The following is an 18,652-nucleotide window of genomic DNA, read 5'->3' as shown; positions in this document are numbered from 1 at the left end:
CAACTTTTTTTCCAGTGCGTGTCATAATTTGACAAGCACCTCAGAAAGCAGACATGAACCAAACAATGCTAATTCATGTATTTGGGCTGAATTTGGCAGCTCGGAAGGGACCTTAAAGCTCCTCTCGTTCCACCCTCCCGCCGTGGGCAGGGACACCTTTCTCTAGACCAGGTGAGATCAAAGTTAAGCTGATGCCTTAACTTATCAAATGCCCACGCAGGAGAACTGCCAGCTCTGCTGGCAATGGGAGTGTCCAGCCCTGCGTGCCCAGCTGTGCCCTGGTGACCAGGCTGGGGAGGTTGCACACCCCTGCCAGTCACACACCCTGCAGGCTCCCCAGCACCTTCCTGGCCTTTCTGGCTTTGCCTGAAGCACAGGAATTCTTCCTTGCACACACATGTTCTGCACGCTGATGGCATGCCAGCCCCCTTCTCCTCACCTACTTCCCGTTCTCCAAACAAACCTCTAGGCAGGTCTTTTTTACTAACCTGAAAATAACTTCAAGGGTCTTTGCCAACCTAAATGATTCTATGAAAAACGGGGGGAAAAAAAAAAAGGATTATTTAGGGTAAGCGTTCAGCAGGGGTTTTTTCCTACTTAATTTCTTCTTTCTCTCTGCTGTAGTCACTGGCATGTTCTAACTACTTGTGGATTCAAGTTCAAGATCTGATGTAATTCAAGAACGATAGACCACACCTTTCTAAGATTTCTAAGAAAGGTGTGGTCTAGAAAGTTTCTAAGGTGTGGTAACTATTACTGTGTCTTGTGCTCGGAGGGATGGGGAAAGGGGTGAAACAGCTGGATTGGGAAGTGCTATTATATAATGCACCCAGCTTGAGCTCCAATTATCCACTAATGCAATTATTATTTTGTTTTCTTAAAGTTCTTCTGAGTAAACTTTTTTTCCTGCTGTCAAATCAACATAGGGTTTAAACGTGAGAATTTTCCTTTATCACTTTTCAGCCACTGTTTTTTATTTCCTGGTAATTAGTAAATGCTGGCCTAGATATGCCAGATCTCGAGCAGAACAAAGGGGAGAGAACCCTCGGATGGAGCCAGAGGGGAGGGGGACTGTGTCTTGTATTCTATCTCAACCACATGTTTATGGCGCTCCTTTGTTTTGGAGTTCGGAGGTGGGTTTTACATCATTTTTTTTTCTTTAATGACTTAATTTTCCTTAAATAAAGAAGATCATGCAGTGATAGCACATGTACAGGCCCTCACCTGTGCCTGCTCCCACCAGATGTAAGTGGCAGCTGCAGCAGATGGGAATGCAGGAGGAGGCAGGCTGGGTGTTCGCTGTCAGATCTGCTATAGTGACCCTTGTGTCCTCCTTTATTGCTCACACACTGACTGCCTACAGATCACTTGTATTTCAGATAATTACACTGCTGTTCAGCTCTGCTACTTTGCTTTTGATGCTCTGTGTCTTGCTCACCTCCCTCTACTAAGATTACATTGGTTTTTAGGAAGGGCAGTTAAAAAGCTGTCACAGAAGCTGAAGATGAGGTATCCAGGAAAGTGCAAGTTGTTCCCTTCCCTAAACACATGAAACAGAATAAAAATGAAGAACAGATCTGGCAGCACAGTTTGCATTTCCCATTATTATTTGCACTCTTTGCACGTTGTGGATTGCAAGGGAAAATAAGCTGCTCTGAAACCTCTTTTCATTGCTCCTGAACAATCTAGTTGGTCCATGTATCCAAACCTCTCCTTACTCAGCCAGACACTCCTCCTATTTCCACCTCCTTGCTTTGTTTATCCATGATAGCACGACTGAGTGCATTTCTGCCTTACCATGCAAGGAGGTGTTACGATTTATGCTTTGTTTTCTGGAATAGCCTCCTACAACAGACTCCTTCCCCTTCAAAACACAATCCCCTCTGTGCTTCTATTTTTTCCCAGGCACCAGCTGAGGTACCACTCACATTGTCATTGCTATAACTCTGAAATCTGATCCCAGCACAAGAAAGATGTGGACTTGTTGGAGTGAGGCCAGAGGAGGCCCCGGAGATGCTCCAAGGGCTGGAGCCCCTCTGCTCTGGAGCCAGGCTGGGAGAGCTGGGGGGGCTCACCTGGAGAAGGGATTTTAGAGTCCCCTCCAGTGCCCAAAGGGGCTCCAGGAGAGCTGGAGAGGGACTGGGGACAAGGCATGGAGGGACAGGACACAGGGAATGGCTTCCCACTGCCAGAGGGCAGGGTCAGATGGGATACTGGGAAGGAATCCTTCCCTGGGAGGGTGGGCAGGCCCTGGCACAGGGTGCCCAGGGAAGCTGTGGCTGCCCCTGGATCCCTGGGAGTGTCCCAGGCCAGGTTGGACGGGGCTTGGAGCAGCCTGGGCTGGTGGAAGGTGTCCCTGCCCAGGGCAGGGGTGGAATAAGATGAGCTTTAAGGCCCCTGCCAATCCAAGCAGCCTGGGATTCTGTAAGTGAGGCAGCCAGCTGGAATTACTCAGGACTCACTGGGAGCTGTCTGCCAGCCACGGTCTGGACATAACAACCTGACTGAGAGGCCATGGAGAGAGAGTAAGGCTTCAGTCTTTAAACCTCTTCAGTCCTCGCCCTTTTTACTAAAGCATTTGGGAGTAGAAATCCTTGTCCATCTGGAACAGAATGGAAATAACATTTCTACCTGACCAGCCCAAATCGTATGTTTTTTAGCCCATGCCAACCTGAGTGTGAACTGACAACTTTATAGATGAAAATAACAAAATGTCATCCTTCAGATCAATGATTCTTTACCACTGAACTTTTACACAGAGTTAAATAAAGAATCATTGTGTTCTGCAGTATGCCCATAGCAACTTCAGGGTGTAACTAGTGCTAACCTGTGATTTTGCTGGTTTAGAAGTCAAAACAACAGAAATCTTCATAATACAGTACAAGAATTTCCAAAACAGGTGAAATGATGTGTCTTTACAGGTGAAAAAAGTATCCCATTATTGTAGAAAAAAAAATTACTTACTTGCCAGGTAGTGCTGGAATAAAGGAGAGTAAACAGAGGACTGGATACACAATTCTCCATTAGTTCTGCTATTCCCAAACACGTGGATGGTATTTACATTACAGATTAACTATACTTGGAGTGAAAACATTCTGAAAATTTTGTCACTAGGTAAGTATCTTTAAGCTGAATGCTCAAGTTAAATTTCAAACCCTTTTGTCCAGTTCATTACGTCCAACTGGGCAATGTTTTTCTGTTAAACATCTTTCTGAATTGGTTTGCTCTGCCTCATTATTCCTAAACAATCCCTAGAGGAAGTTCACAGGATAAGGGCTTATCATGTCTTTCCAAATACAAATGCCTCTCTTAAACTGTGCTGTCATAACAGTCACGAGGTCTCCCAACTCAGTTAGTGCATGTGCTCAGAAACAAGAAAAATATTGTACTTATAAGCTCTGGAACTTATAAACATAAGCACAAAGAGTCAGAGCTGCTCACGGGCCACCTAAATTCCATTCCCCCAGAGCCTGCCTAGGAACGGGCTGCTCTGCCACAGGTCAGAGCAGTGGCCTATGTGGAAAGCAAATACAGAGATATTTCTTTTCCCCTTTTATTTGCCTGCCCTTCATCTTCAGATGAAGCCTCTTGACCTTCTTTTTAAGAGGCCACTTTATACTCTTGTGTATTAAATACTTTCAGGTTTACTCAGAGTTTGGTGTTTTGTAACAAAACCTCCTCAGAGCATCCAAGGAATGGAAAGAGAATGTTGTAGTAAGAAGGCAGGCTTCTTCTTCTCTGACAGAAAGACCCAGCAAGTTTATGTTGCTTCAGCAATATAAGACAAAAAAAAATTTGGTTTGACTCAACCCAAACTTTTGTAACCTACATTCATGCTTTTTATTTGTCCTGGAATCTGACCCCTTGAGCCTGTCACAGATCTGTTTTTTCAACATCTAATGCCATTAATAATTAGGTATCTCAGTTCTCTGACCGTGAGAACTAAATTAAATGTACCACAGAACATCCTGCTTGCCTCAGAAATCTTTTCATCTCTGTCTTAGTTATCTCCTCATCGCTGTCATTATAAAAATGGATATGGATTTCAAAATGGGTCATGCAAAAAAAACTTTCCAGAAATGATGCCCCAAGACATAATCAGAACCCTTAAATCTCTATATTTCAATGGGTTCAGTGGAGCTATAGTGACTTAAGTAATTCTTTTTATGGCAGTCAGTGATCAGAAAATACTTCTGCATATTCAGTGATGCTTCATCACTCGTTCTTTACACACTGTAATAGTTTATTTTTCAATTTATACTTATGAGCTTGGTCTCAGGAGGTTTGTGGTATTTTCACATATCCATATAAGCTCTAAGTTTCTTAAATGTAGTGTCATGAATAATTGTCATCCCCCAAGAGGGATGTAAAGCCTACCAAGTTCTTTTCAAAAAAACTGAATAACCCTTATCTCACACCAGGGATTTCTTGGGTTTAAGTGTCTCCAATTAATTACTGCTGCCTCGTAGACTCATAAACTATCCAATATTTCCTGGAGAGATGTAGAGGCAGAATTCTTTCAGACAAGCACCTCCAGAAAACAACCCTTGCTCAGTACAGAGAATGCTTCCCACTGACTGTGTTTCTTACATTTTCAACAGCTACAGCCTCTAAAGTATTTGTAACTTTTTTATCTTCCCTTTCCCCCCCCCCCTTTCCCATGGTGTCATATCAGACCTGACTGTGTATCATTAACTTTTTGAAATGTCCTGGATATCATTTGGAGCCAGACTGTTTTCATGTGAAATCATTTTGAAGGATTTTAAATAAAAAGCTCTTACTCCATCTACTAAATCTGGTTTATGTTACTTCACCTTTCAGAGTGCCCAAACACATGACATCTCCTGAAAATCAACAGTGTATATACTATGAGGTGATACCTAATCTAGTTTATCCTATGAGAGGCTGATCAGTTCCCACAGAAATAAATTAAAAACACTGTGTTGACCTAGTGAAAATTAGATTTGACCCTAAAAGAGTAGGACTCTGCATACATAAACAGAGAGAACATGGTATTTCTGTCAGTGAGAATGAAAATTCAGGAATCTCATATTCTAGAGAAGGAGAGAGATAAGGACATAATTCCAGCGAAGTCAGCAGAGATAAACTGATAGAACTGCTTTCAGAATGAATTCTGACAAATGAAGTGAAGCCAGAGTAGCTGTTACAGCCTCAGGTTAAAATCGAGACACCAAATAAAGATGTTTTGCATGATAGAGACCGTTTATGAACATAAGGACATCTATTCAGCTCAGCACTTTCGTCTTTTCCCCCTTATACTTGGCATTTCTGATCTCACCTGGGTTTCCTACCTTGGAATTCTTCACAGCCATACACATGCTGTGCTCTGTGCTTAGGGATTTTGGGGGCTGCTGTGGATTCTGCGTGGACAGTGCGTGTGTCAGTGCCCGTGGCACCGCAGCGCTGCCTTTGCCTGGCTTTAAACTCGGATGTTAAGGCTTTGGAAACAGGATTTCATCCAGGGATGAGGTTCCCTTGTTCACCAAAGCAGAGGTCCAGAGGTCTCCCTGTGCTCTGCACACAGTCTTCCTGAAGTTCCTGAGAGCTTTTGCTCTCCCTGCTCTTGCAGAGGGAAGAAAGCAGCTGAAGGAGTGGAATTATCTGTGCTGTGACGACTGGCTGTGACTGGGCACCTCAGGGTTCCTGTGACAGCTCTGAAACCCTTCCTGGAGGCTTCCCCACAGCACACACCAGGCTGAAGCTGCTGCCACCTGCGCAGTGTGAAATGTCCCCTCCTCACCTAAAACTCTGCCCCACTGACCTCGAGTAGGAGGTTACTGTGCAGCTGCATCAACCCTGGCACAAAGCTGGCCCTCCCAGTCGGAGCAATCGTCGCTATGAGGTGATGAAGCAGCATCTGTTAAACCTTCAAATTCTTTTATACTTAGAAAAGACAGAGAAAACCTACCCAGAATCTGGACTTTTGCAGAGTCACAGAATCATAGAATCCCAGAATGGTTTGGGTTGAAGGGACCTTAAAAACCACCCAGTGCCACCCCCTGCCCTGGGCAGGGACACCTCCCACCAGCCCAGGCTGCTCCAAGCTCATCCAACCTGGCCTGGGACACTTCCAGGGATCCAGGGGCAGCCACAGCTCCTCTGGGCACCCTGTGATCATGCTTAAAGACTAGTTGCCTCCACTAAAGAAAACTGAGTTGCTGAGCCTACAGGCAGATTAAATGCTTTCTCTAGCTCACTGATATGGTTTTGCAAGTGAAAAAGTGTATTGGGTGTGAAGCCCAGCTGATTTTTGGTGGAACAGTTCTCATAACTGTAAAACTCAAAGACAGAAAAAACCCCCAATGTTCATTTCAACACTGAGGTTCTTCATTAAAACATAAAAGACATTAAGCATGGAACATAAATATTACTTTTAGAAGAAAGGGAAAATGAGGCTCCATTAGTAAAGACAATGAATAAGGAAACATAACTGAGATGGATTTGATTAATAGATAAGGAATGACAAAATAACCCAAGTAATGTTTACTTTCCCAGCATTAAGTAACCTGAATTACATTTTACTTCTCTAATAGATGTTTGCCACAGGGCATTTATCCACCATGTTGAAGAGTAAATTTATGTATTTCTTTATGTAAGTCTCAGTATCAGCAGTCTATTTTCAAAAGCAACCTTAAGGTCATGTAATGTTCTATATTTAGGGTCTGTGCCACAGCCCACTGGAGCTGAATCCCACTGAACCCCCAGCACCAAACGGAGCCTGGTTAATGGGAGATGTTCCATACTGGGGAGGGTAATTGCTCTCTGCTCTGCCTGCCATGCACAGAAATAGTGCATTTGCCACTTTTCTGTAGGTGAGAGAGTGAGTACCAAAATGATGACTCAGGGTCTCCACCAGGTTTTACAGCTCTACATATTTTTATATACACTTACATATGCATTTTACCAGGGCATGTAGTGATAGGAGGAGGGGTAATGAGTTTAAACTGCAAGAGGGTGAATTGAGATCAGCTATTGGAACTCAGAGCAATGGGCCTTTGCTTCAGGTTTTGCTGAGACTGGGCTGACAGGGTCTGGGCAGCTGCAAACCTTTCCCTGTCCCGGCTGCTCTCCACGAGCTCCCAGCCATACCAGAGGCTCGGGGAATGCTTTGGGTTGAAGGGATCTTAGAACTCACCCAGTGCCACCCCTGCCCTGGGCAGGGACACCTCCCACCAGCCCAGGTTGCTCCAAGCCCCGTCCAGCCTGGCCTGGGACACTCCCAGGGATCCAGGGGCAGCCACAGCTTCTCTGGGCAGCCTGTGCCAGGGCCTGCCACCCTCCCAGAGGGACAAGGGAAGAGTCAACAGGAAGCATCTGAAACCGTGGGCCCGTATTTGTAAATTCTCCATGTATTTTGCTCCATGAAAATGAGTTGTGGAGGGAAAGAGATAACAGGTGTTTATGAAAGTGGCAGTGTTTGTTATCACTGTGAAATAAGAGCACATCTCAAGAAAAGTAAAATTATCTAAATTATGAGGGAGGTGGTTGAACTCCACAGTGGTGACATTTCAAACTATAAATATTGGAATGAAGCAAACAAGTGAATAATCCCTTTCCACAAAGCACTGCTCATAACAGCTGACATTTCCAGGCCCTATTTCAGTGCCTTGCTGTATGCTAAATACTATTGCTACATTAAAATATAAATTTCAACTTTGAAATGTTACAGAAATAACTCCTCATTACCTTGAGGAACAACCTCGCTGTCAAACAAAACTAACTCACCAGCATAAACCAGCTTGTCTTCTGATATGGATGAACTGCGAAGAAATAAGAAGACATCTGTGCAGAGATAAAGAGAACTGGAGTAGGGTATTATAGGGCCCTTCAGGTGGAATCTGCATGGATTATTATTATTATTAATTATATTTCGTCTTTGTTGTATTGAACCCATTGACTGCTGTGCATCCGGTTTCGGGCAGGGAACATCTGAGCTTGATTAGTAAGAAGTACTTTTAATATTTACTCTGCTACAACCCAAAGCAGTTTTGCATTTCAAAGGGATTCATTGTATTTATTCCCTCCTTAAACAACCTATTTTTCAGCTGAAGACAGGTTTTGTATAATGAAGTGTAAATACCTAAAACCAGTATCTCCTTCTGTTGAGGATGTTACCTGCTGATTAAAACAGGGATCCAGCTCAACTGGGCAAGTTGCTGCCCATCTCTCTGGGACATCAGCACTCACGAGATGAGATTGTCTTGGAGGCCTTGTCCAGCCTTACTGACTCTGTGATCCTACGTTGTTTTCCATGAAGGAGCTGTGTTTGTTTATTCTCACACTGCTTTTGGTCTTACACCCCTTCTCCAGCTCAACAGTTCCAGCTGAGTACATTCCTGACCCCAAGCTCAAGCAGAACATTTAATTGCTAAGAGGCTTCATGTACACAGAGCTATTAATTGCAATTAGAGCACAAGACACGAGAAGGCTTCATCCACTCACGTGGACTGGGGTTGTGAACTTATTTCCCATCACATGAGCTCCCTGTGTATTCCATGGTGGGCATGAAAGACACCAGTTATAATCTAGCAGCCCCGTTAAATTTTCCTCGGGGTTCCGCTCTGGTGGTGATTTCCTGAATGCCCTGTATGTGATGTTCTCTTTCACCCAGGAGTCACTTCCCTTGATAAACACTGATGGAAATGCAGCCAAAGTTAATTGATATCATTTCCCTTTTCCGTTCTGAGGGCAGTTACTCGCAGTTTTGCTCTGTTTGCAACCTGCCAAGCATCAGTTGTCTCAGAGGGGGACTCGCTCTGCCTCTCCCCACAGGCACTGTGTGACAGTCCCCTCCAGTCACCCACGAGTCTCTTGCCAGCCATTTTCAGGCTCAAGGGTAACATCAATCTTGTGATGGAAAACCTTATGAAAATGAAACCCTCCTTCCCTTTCACACAACCCTGTGATTTCCCACCAGAGACGCTTCCCAGAAAACAGATACTTCTGTTTTAACCAGAATTATTTTTAAAAAGGTACTTTTTAGAGGTTTAGTTTGTCTTTTAAGAGCAGTGGTATCAGGAGCATCATCACAAAGTCTGTCAGTGTTCCATGCCTCCTAAACAGAGTTGATAGCACTCCTCTGTCTCTTACCAAAACCCACCCAATACTTAGTGACAAAACCAGATTAATCTGCTCAAAAATAACACTAACAATTCATCAAGCTTTTTACAGCACCCGATATAGGAAGATAAACAGAAAATTTATATGTATTTTTATATTGCTTAACTTTGTTTATGATTGCATTATGCAGGCATGCCTCTGGTTTACATACAATTTCCTTGCTCAAAGCCCTCCCAAGATTAGTGAGTGTGTCAACATGGGTTTGTACAAACGCAGCCCTCAGGGCCAAAACGTGGAAATTCTATGGTAAAAAGCCTTAAACAGTGGGGTTGCCTGTCTTGTTCCTCCTGTGGGGAGATTTTATGCTACTTTACATGGATATTGTGATTATGTGTATTGCACTCAAAAAATATAGGGAGATGCCTACAGAGAGATCAGTCCCCAGGGATTAACCCACAGCCAGGCTGGGAAGTGAGTTAGATGCCTAATGGGATTTTCAAAAGCACCTTAATAGGTTAAGCATCCAGTTACCCTGAGATTTAGGAACCTCATTTTGTTTGCGTTAGATTTTCCTTTGACAGTGCAGTGTCTGGGGGCCAACTGCATTTCTAAGGATACAAAGACCTCTGGAAACTGGGCTTTTAGCAATTTTTCAGGTAGCACGTGGTGTCAGTGAGCAAATGCAAGATCTCTGTAGGCCCCTGGCAGGGACTCTCTTTTTGGAGCTCATTCTTGGGCATTAATGACATTTCAGTGCATGAGAATGGCCAAAAATACCTGCAAAATAAAGATATCCAAAGTGACTCCTTGGCCTCCTCATTCCACATTAAGTTTTATATATAACACATATTAGAAATAACACATATTTGTAATTATTATTTGTGGAGGGGAAAAAAAGGAAAACTTAAAATCCACTTTAAATTTTGCCTTTAAAAGACTGAATTAAATTATCTCATCTGGAGGTCTTATTTATTTCCTATAGTGGCTGAAAACTTCCTGTGCATCATATTTATTACTCTTTTAAACCCCTCCTTTAAATCTCTGTGTCCTACACTCCCTCTTGTTTTTCATGGAAATTTTTACCATGAATTGAAAGGAGCAGACAGGGTTGGGGTAAAGGATATTTTATTTAACTTGGCCTCTGCCTGGACCTACATATTTGTTTATGATTTGCAAGGTTCCTGCTTTCATCCAGGCAGAAAATAGTTGCTAAGCAGCAGCTTTGCTTGATAAAAGGTAGAGCCAGGTCCTGGTGCTGCCCTGACCTGTGCATGTGGTTACTCCCAGGGCTATCCCAAGGAAGGTAGCTTGGACAAACCTCCCACCTAAGGACTGCCCTGGCTCTGTACAACTCACACAGCGTCTTGGTTTGGGCTGGGAGAGAACTTTGACACACACAGACATATATATAAAAATATAAATTGTATTTGTGTTCTTGTATTTCTGTATTCTGTATTCTGTGTTCTGTATTTCTGGGTGTGTCAGTACGCACTGATGTAAAATCTAGTGCCTGTCCTCTCAAATGCAGTACTTTACCTACCCTGTGCTGGTGGTGTGAAGCCAGTCCACAGATTTTTGCCTCGGAAAAATCCATCACAGAAACCTGACATCGGGTTTTTGAGTTTCCTGCAAAACCAGAGGGGTTTATATATACCTATATAACATACAGACATACATAATAGACACGTGAATATATCTATACATACATTATATATACACACACACAGAATATACACAAGAACTGCCAAGTCATGCCTCCGCCTTTCTTGCATCGTCATGCCTCTGCCTTTCTTTTTACTAAAAATAACTCATTTTTTTAAATTTATGCAAGTGTGTGAGATGAATGAAACTGTAAAAATGTTGGAGATGTCACTCATCAACCCTTCCCCGAGTTTTTGACCTTGGACACAGCGGCCAGGAGGATACATGCTGTCCTCTCAGCTCACAAAACAGATCAAAAGCCTTAGAGGTGATGAGTGCAAATATATGCATTTCATATATTTATCATGCAAATACAATATGATATGTGAATATTGTATAATTAGTGATGTGACTTCAGCAAATCCAAACTGCTGTAAAGCCACTGCTCCCACGTATTCCTAGAACTGCAAATGATAAATTCATTAAGGTTGGAAAAGCCCCCTAAGGTCATCGACTCCAGCTGTTCCCCCAGCACTGCGGAGCCCACCACTAACCCGTGTCCCAGGTGCCACAGCACTTCCAGGGACAGTGACTGCACTGCTGCCCTGGGCAGCCTGTGCCAATGCCTGCTCACCCTTTCCATGAAGAAATTTTTCCTGAACTGGTGTGCATTCACCTTCAGAGTGCTTTATGCAAGTTTCCTGATTGCCAGTGCTGCTCCTCAGACAGGACTGGAGTGCCTGTGTGCTGGAGCCTGTCCTGGGGAGCCCCTCAAAGCTCTGCAGTGCCACTGGAGTGCCTGTGTGCTGGAGCCTGTCCTGGGGAGCCCCTCAAAGCTCTGCAGTGCCACTGGAGTGCCTGTGTGCTGGAGCCTGTCCTGGGGAGCCCCTCAAAGCTCTGCAGTGCCACTGGAGTGCCTGTGTGCTGGAGCCTGTCCTGGGGAGCCACTCAAAGCTCTGCAGTGCCTTCTTTAAACCTGCCAGAGGGACTTGGGTTGAGGAGAGGTGTCCTAAAGTCCTCACTTCGTGAGCCTGACAGCAAATAGGCCAGACTGCACCCCATAAACGAAGCCATGAAGTTCCCCAGGCATGGCACAGATTGCAGGGCACTTGGGGCAGCTCCTGTGGTTTCTCCACAGCTCGGCATCTTTCCGTGGATAATGAAAGCGTCTGGCTCGGCCCAGCAGGCACCTGGGAGATGCTGGGAGCACAAACTGCTCCAGCTTGGGATCATGGCAGGGACCCAGGACAGGAATGACACGATGTTACTTCAGAAGAGCACAAAGAGTTCCCTTGGGAGGCACATCCAGGTCAGGTTAGACCCCTGGCACAAAGTTGGAGCAAAACAAAACAAGGTTCAAAAACAAGTACACGAAGATCAGGTTGTTACAGCTCTGAAACACCACAGGAAGAGGCCAAGGAAAAGCTGCTCTTAATCATCAGTGGCTATTTTGCTAATCCAGATGGGATTACACAAAATACTTCAATGAGAATTTCACTCTCACCCTCTACCTGTATTTATTATTTTTTCCAGCAGACCCACTTTCATAGTCTTTCATGTTTAATTAACTATAAATGAACACATTCCCAAAAAAGTGCCAGGGTAGCCTGACATTCTCAATTTTCCCCACCACTGCTAACATTAATTTGTTTCACTATATCTTAAATAAGACAATTCCGGTACCTCTAACCTGAATTTTAGATGTAATCAGATATATATGTTCCATATTCTATCACATCATGTCAGTATCTGAGTTTAACACAACTTCTCACAAGTTTAACACAAACTTAATGTTTGGCCCAAATCTTGGGCAGTAAGTTCTTGGGAAAACTTACTGCCATTTCTCTTTTAGTGTTGAAAAGCAGAACCGATTTAAAGTGTATTTTTAAACAGCCAGTGGGAAGTTAAAAAGAGAAGTCACATGCATGACTCATGGTCCTGGAAACAGCTGTGCTGCTTTTGGTGACAAAGGGCTGGTTTAGGCCTTATGTAACTCCAGGGAAATCAATATGCAGCAAATGTACTGACCCAGAAAGGAATCTGAGCCCAAATTAAAAAAAATGACACAAAGTGTCTCATCTCATACCTTTAACTGGGGGTTCTTTGTCCCCCAGATACCTCACTCGCTGTGGTAAGGGATGTGCTGGCAGTAGATCGGGTCACTTGTAGATCAGAACAGGTTCAGAGTCCATCCCTGCTGCACTGTGAGGGTTTGACAGCATGAGGAGTATGTTGAGCCATTAAAAAATCCCCAAATTCAGGCTGCACCCACCCTAACTGTGGGCAGCTTCTGGAGAGATAAAAAGGGCCACATTCCAGCACCATCCCCCTGGAATTCAGCCTCCAGAGACCTCTGCAAGTCCAAACCTGCTTATTTCCACACCTCCAAGGTACTCAGGAAACCAAAGCAGCAATGCTGGCTGGCTCTTTCAGGCCCAAGTTCTGTTGGATACCAAAAATGTTGGACCACGAAGGAGTAACCTCTTCCTCAGTACGTATTTGAAGTGGTTATTTTTGTGCCTGGCTGTAGCTGATTTCCCAATACCCCCGAGAGTTCTATCTGCTGTTTATGGACACTGTATTCTTCTCACAGATTATTGGGTACTGTAGTACTCAAAACTAAAGCAAATCCAAGTATCTGAGATACATATTTAGCAACCCCAGGCCTATTTATAGGCCCTCAGGCAAATGGTCCATCTCCCAGACACCTGGGAACAGAAAATGCTGTTTCGGGAGAGTCCATGAGCCCCTTCCTGTGGTCCCTCCTGAGGCAGGGATATTAGAGGATACAGCTCTGACTGTTCTCTGGAGTAGCTATTCATGTACCTGGCATCCATGAATTTGTGCAATCCCATTTCGAATCAGCCTCCATCACCTCCTCGGGACACAAATTCCACAAGGTCATTACATGTCATTCAAAGAAATGCTTTCTGCAATTAAAGTTTCAAGTCTACCTCTTACCTGTTTCAACCTCTGTTCCCTATTACTGAGGCATTTAGGGAATAACAGTTTGTCATGCACCCATCACCTTCATCCAAGGCCAGGCTGGACGGGGCTTGCAGCAACCTGGGCTAGGGGAAGGTGTCCCTGCGCATGGCAGGGGGTGGGATGCACGTATAACGTCTGTCATATTTCTGTTTTCATAGAAGGAGATCAGGATCATCCCGAAAAAATTCTCTCCTTTCTTTGTTATGAATGGAATTCCAAGTGACTGTAGAATAGTCAGCCCAAGTAATGCAACAGGCTGTGCAATGAGCTGTTGTAGATCATCTCTGCTTTGCTTGTACAGCAGCAAGAAAGGGATCCCTTCTTGTGACAGCTGTTGTCATCCCTTCCCCTTCTCCTGAAGGGAATGCTAGTCCAGCTGCAGCTTGTGCCTCTTCCCCACTAGCTCATCTTCTGTATTTCAGCCTTTTCAATCACGTGGCCACCACCAAATCCCAGTGCCCTGAAAGTGCAGCACAACACCCAGCCAAAGGCACACTGCAGTGCCATCCCTGTCCCTGGAATCCGCAGGCATCTCATCCTCAGCCAGTGCCCGGTCCCTCGGCACAAAGAAGAGGCAGCAGGTGAACGATCCGAGGCTGTTCTGCAGAACTGACGTGCTTCAACCACCCAGACTTAGGACGTGTGTTTCCCATGCCCAGGACTAGGTCTCCCATCTCCTGTTGCTCCGGATGCAGCAGCAGCTGCAGGTACAGTGCAGGTGGTGTGAGACAGGAGAGCCAGTCTCAGCATCTGCCAGGGGAGCAGTGACATCCAGCTGCTCCCTGGGCTCTGCTCGGAGGGACGGAGGGAGCAGCCTGGAGGCAGGCAGAGAGAGTTCCCAAGGAACCAGTGTTGAGAGGTGTGGTGGGCAAGGATGGGTTTTCAGGCAGAGGAACCAGAGGTGGGCCTGGGAATGTGAATGCAGACTGGAAAAATGGCCGTGGATAATAAGGAGCCAAGCGAGTCCTAAGGTAAGGAGGAGTCAGGATTGGCCAAGTCAGGTTTGTCAAGAGATTTAGTTTGTGGATAAAGATGGACTGAGTGGAGAAGGCTGGGGAAAGACTGGGGGAGGGGTACTGCTGACAGCAATGATATCACAAGGTGTCAAATGATATCTCCTTCATTCTGCCTGTTTGGTTGGGTTGGGTTTGGAGTTTTTAATTCTGAAATTGAGAAGTTCTGGAAAGCTTGAGATTGTTTCCTTGTTCTGTGTCCTCCACCAGACTTATCACTCTGACCATGCCATTAGCTACTCTTTCCCCAAATATGCAGTCTGCAGTCCCAACATTTAATTTTTCAGGGAGGTAGCTAGGAAGGATGGGAAGATACTACAGCAGTACCTGCAGCCAGCCAGTTATTTTGGCCATCAGCCTTCACTGACGACTTAAAAAACCTCAAGTGTTTTATCTTATCCAAATGATAACACATCTTTCTGGATATTTCCTCCCAAAAATCATCCTGGGTTATTCATGTTAATAAGTTGGTCCTGTTCTAAATAGTTATATAAAAAAGACACGTATGTGCATGAGTCATATTGCTCTTTGCATCACTCCAGAACGATGGCTTTAGGGTGAAAGTGTTGATACAGAACCTGGGTGTTCCAAATTTAACTCAGTTTTGCTCCATTCTTCCTTTGTGACTCGAACCAATGACTTGGCCTTTTTGAGCCACAGCTTCTTAAGCTGCAAAATGAGGTCTGTAAATCTCTGTGAGCTGCTGTGAGACTGCAGTCATTCATTTTTGTCATGGGATCAGAGATTACGGTGGGGAAAACTTCAAGAAAAGTAAGTATAGCAGAATTCCAAATAAATTCACTCATAACTAGGGAGTGACTACTCCAAAACCAAGAGGGAGCCAGCTTTCACTTACAGATTTCAAACTGGACTTTATAAGTGGAAATGCCACTTCCCCTTTCCCATCAAACACATCTTGTTCATTTAGAAGTGAAAGGAAAAGATAAGGCACCCCATAAAATACCACAAGGTAGAGCCACTGGGGATTGTTCTTCCTAATGAAGAGGCAGTAATTTACCACCTTGGGGTTTGCCAAGTGTCATAAAAGCAGGCAATGAAAATTACTGAAGAAAGGACACTCAGAAGACAGACCATAAATGAACAAGAGGCAAAAATTAAGAGATGAAGATAGATTATCAGTTCTGGGGAAAAGCAAGACAACATTCTCAGTTTCTTTCCAAACTTCAGGCCTCAGGACTGATATAAAATGAACATCTGCTTTGTTTGCTCCAGTACCTCCTAGAACTCACAAAAGCTGAATACACACTCTGGTTTTTGGAGTGGCCATGTGATTTTTTGAGTCAGAACACAGCTTGCAGAAAATCACTAATGCCTTTTCCTCTTGTCCCTAAATACCTATGATTCCTAATGTGGGAGACTTGAGTGGTAATTAAGGATGTAAAACTGTAAGTAAACCCTGCTGCAATTACCTGAGTAATTTGGTTCAAATCTACTCACAGGGCTGATGGAAATGTTACTACAGTCAGTTCTTTCCCACAGTTACACACGGGCCCAGTTCTCGTTCCCACTGAGTTCAAAGGTGAACAGGCTTTCAACTGACAGGAGCAGGAACTTGCTGTTGGTGGCAGGGATGGCTGCGGAGCTTTGGAGCTGGAACAAAACACACACAGCAATTATCTTGGCACCACAGCATCTTACAAACTCTTCATCTCACATATGACAATAAGTGAGCCCTTAACACCAGGGTCAAAAGACAAAAAGACCAAATTTCATCTCAATAAAAATGAAGTTTGTTGTTTAACTGCCTCTGGTGACTGTGCTGGTAGGTTCACACCCAGCCTGTCAGGATGGCACTGGGGCATACACATATATTCAAAGAACTCAGCTGGGCATCGCAGCCAGCACTGTTCACGCTCCCAGGTAACACGAGGCAGCCTGGAGCAGTTATCACCCCCTGTGCTGAAAGGATGGGGCCACGGAGTGGCACGCATGACCTTCTCATGGGATCTGCCGTGCTCAGGAGAGCAGCCACACGTGGCACTGAGCGCATGGGACATACTCTTGGTGCAGCTTGTTCAGCCCCGCGGGCAGAGTGCTGGAATTTTAGATCTCTCCAGCCTTTCTGTCCCCTCCCAAGGCTGTGTGGTAATTCAGACTCTGGAGGGGAGACACTGGTGATGTAGGAGAAGTATTTCTTGCTCCAGATGTGCTCCTTGCACTTTTCCCTGTGCTGCTCTGGCCTACCATAACATGACCCTGATGAAATCAAAGAGAATCCACGGCTCAGGTTATTTTTTCAGACACTGTCAGTACAAAGTGAGGACACAGTTACACTAAATTTCCGTGTTCTTTGGAGTAAATGGTGGGGTTTAAGATTAATTCATTCCTCTTGATCAAGAAACAGTGTAGCTCACCTTTGGCTTGTTCCTGTGCACATGGGAAAAACAACCCTGAGTTGGGGTTCTCATTAACCTCCTGCCTCCCTGCCAGCAGGGATATACAGCAGGAATAGCCTTCCTTTCACGGGACAGAAAGGTTTGCCTATATTTTTCTTCCTTTTTTTTCCCCCCTAATTAAGTTAGTCATAACATTATTGTGGCTGAAACATGTAAGCAGAGGTAAAGTAACTTCAGAAATCTACTCTTCTGCTTGTGCAGAGGTTACAAATGCACAGTCCAGCTCCTAAATCAGTTTTGTTCTCATGGCTTTATGTTAGCATTAACTAAAAAAATAAAATGGAGGGACACTGAGCTCTTCTGTAAAGGCTGAAAAAAGAGCTTTGCTTGTAAAAGAGATTTCACAGTATTACTTTCCTTAATATTTGAAGAAACACTCATAATTGAAAATTTCTAACTCAGTTTAGTCACATACTGATTTTCCATTAGTAATGATGTAGCTTCAGATGGAGAAAAATATAAAGAAGGAGAAGCAAATTGGGAGCTCCCAGGCTGCAGTACAGGCAGCAAACACATTTAGTAAGTGCAACCCCAAGGACAAACAGTACAAAGCTCTTACTTGCAGGCACAGTCAGAAGCTGGCAGAAAGCTGAGGGGTCAGGAAGGCAAACAATTCAAGTGCAAAGTGTTTTATTGTAACCCTCTGAACAGGATGTTTCAGCCACAGAAACTATTGTCCTTATGGAAGCACAAAAGACCTACAGGTGTATGGAAAGAATCAGCATTTTTATAATGTACAAGTAGAACATATTTGCAAATACCACTGCCCAGCAACCATAACTTAATGCAGCTGGAAAGCATTGAATTTGAACTGCTCCTAAATAAACAATAACCACATTCCAAGTTCTACAGGAAAGCCATAAACTAGAAATTTGTTAACAGCTCTTGAACATGTACAGTCCAAAGGATCAGACTTTAGTCCAGCCTCCTTAAAATCACAGAGTCTCTGACTGGTTTGGGTTGGAAGGGACCTTAAAGCTCATCTCATTCCACCCCCTGCCCTGGGCAGGGACACTTCCATTGGACCAGGTTGCTCCAACCTGGCCTCGGACACTTGCAGGGATGGGGCAGCCACAAATGTGCCACTACATTTGCTGGGGATTGAATCTGAATATCAGCTTTTGATTTGTCTGCTCCAAGAATGATGACAGGACAGGTACTGCTTTGAACACTCCCACACTTGTGAACTGATGTAACATCTGGGTTACTGTCCCAGGCCAAGGGAAAATACCTTTTAACATAAAGAAAGATAGGACCTCCATGCCCAGAATGGGTCTGCTGACAGTTGCCTGGGGAGCATTGTCTTGAAAGAGTTCTAAAAGCTGTAATTTCTCAAGAACTGTAGCAGTTTTCTCTGTGCAATATATATCTGCAGCTGGGAGCTCACATGAGGCTTCATCCCAAAAGCTGTTGTCTTTGAGATGGCAGGATTGATCCTTCAAGGACAGGTAGTCAGAAGAAGGGGTTTTTTTAAGACATTAACTAGCAGCTCTCTCAAAATCCTCTGTACAT

The 18,652-nt window shown here is 44.4% G+C and overlaps 1 long non-coding RNA gene across 1 annotated transcript; it reads right to left on the bottom strand.

Moving 5' to 3' along the window:
- Positions 1-9,176: 9,176 nt before the first annotated feature.
- Positions 9,177-16,322, bottom strand: LOC126635501 (uncharacterized). The gene is made up of 3 exons (XR_007627730.1): positions 16,182-16,322; positions 10,622-10,707; positions 9,177-9,858 (listed from the first exon to the last, which is right to left on the bottom strand). It is a non-coding gene; the product is annotated as an uncharacterized LOC126635501 (long non-coding RNA).
- Between the last annotated feature and the right edge of the window lie 2,330 nt (positions 16,323-18,652).

This window comes from Myiozetetes cayanensis, unplaced genomic scaffold (assembly GCF_022539395.1).
Source record: "Myiozetetes cayanensis isolate MyiCay16 unplaced genomic scaffold, myiCay2020 scf12, whole genome shotgun sequence".
Lineage (NCBI taxonomy): Eukaryota > Metazoa > Chordata > Aves > Passeriformes > Tyrannidae > Myiozetetes > Myiozetetes cayanensis.
This window is presented reverse-complemented; position numbering and strand designations above follow the sequence as displayed.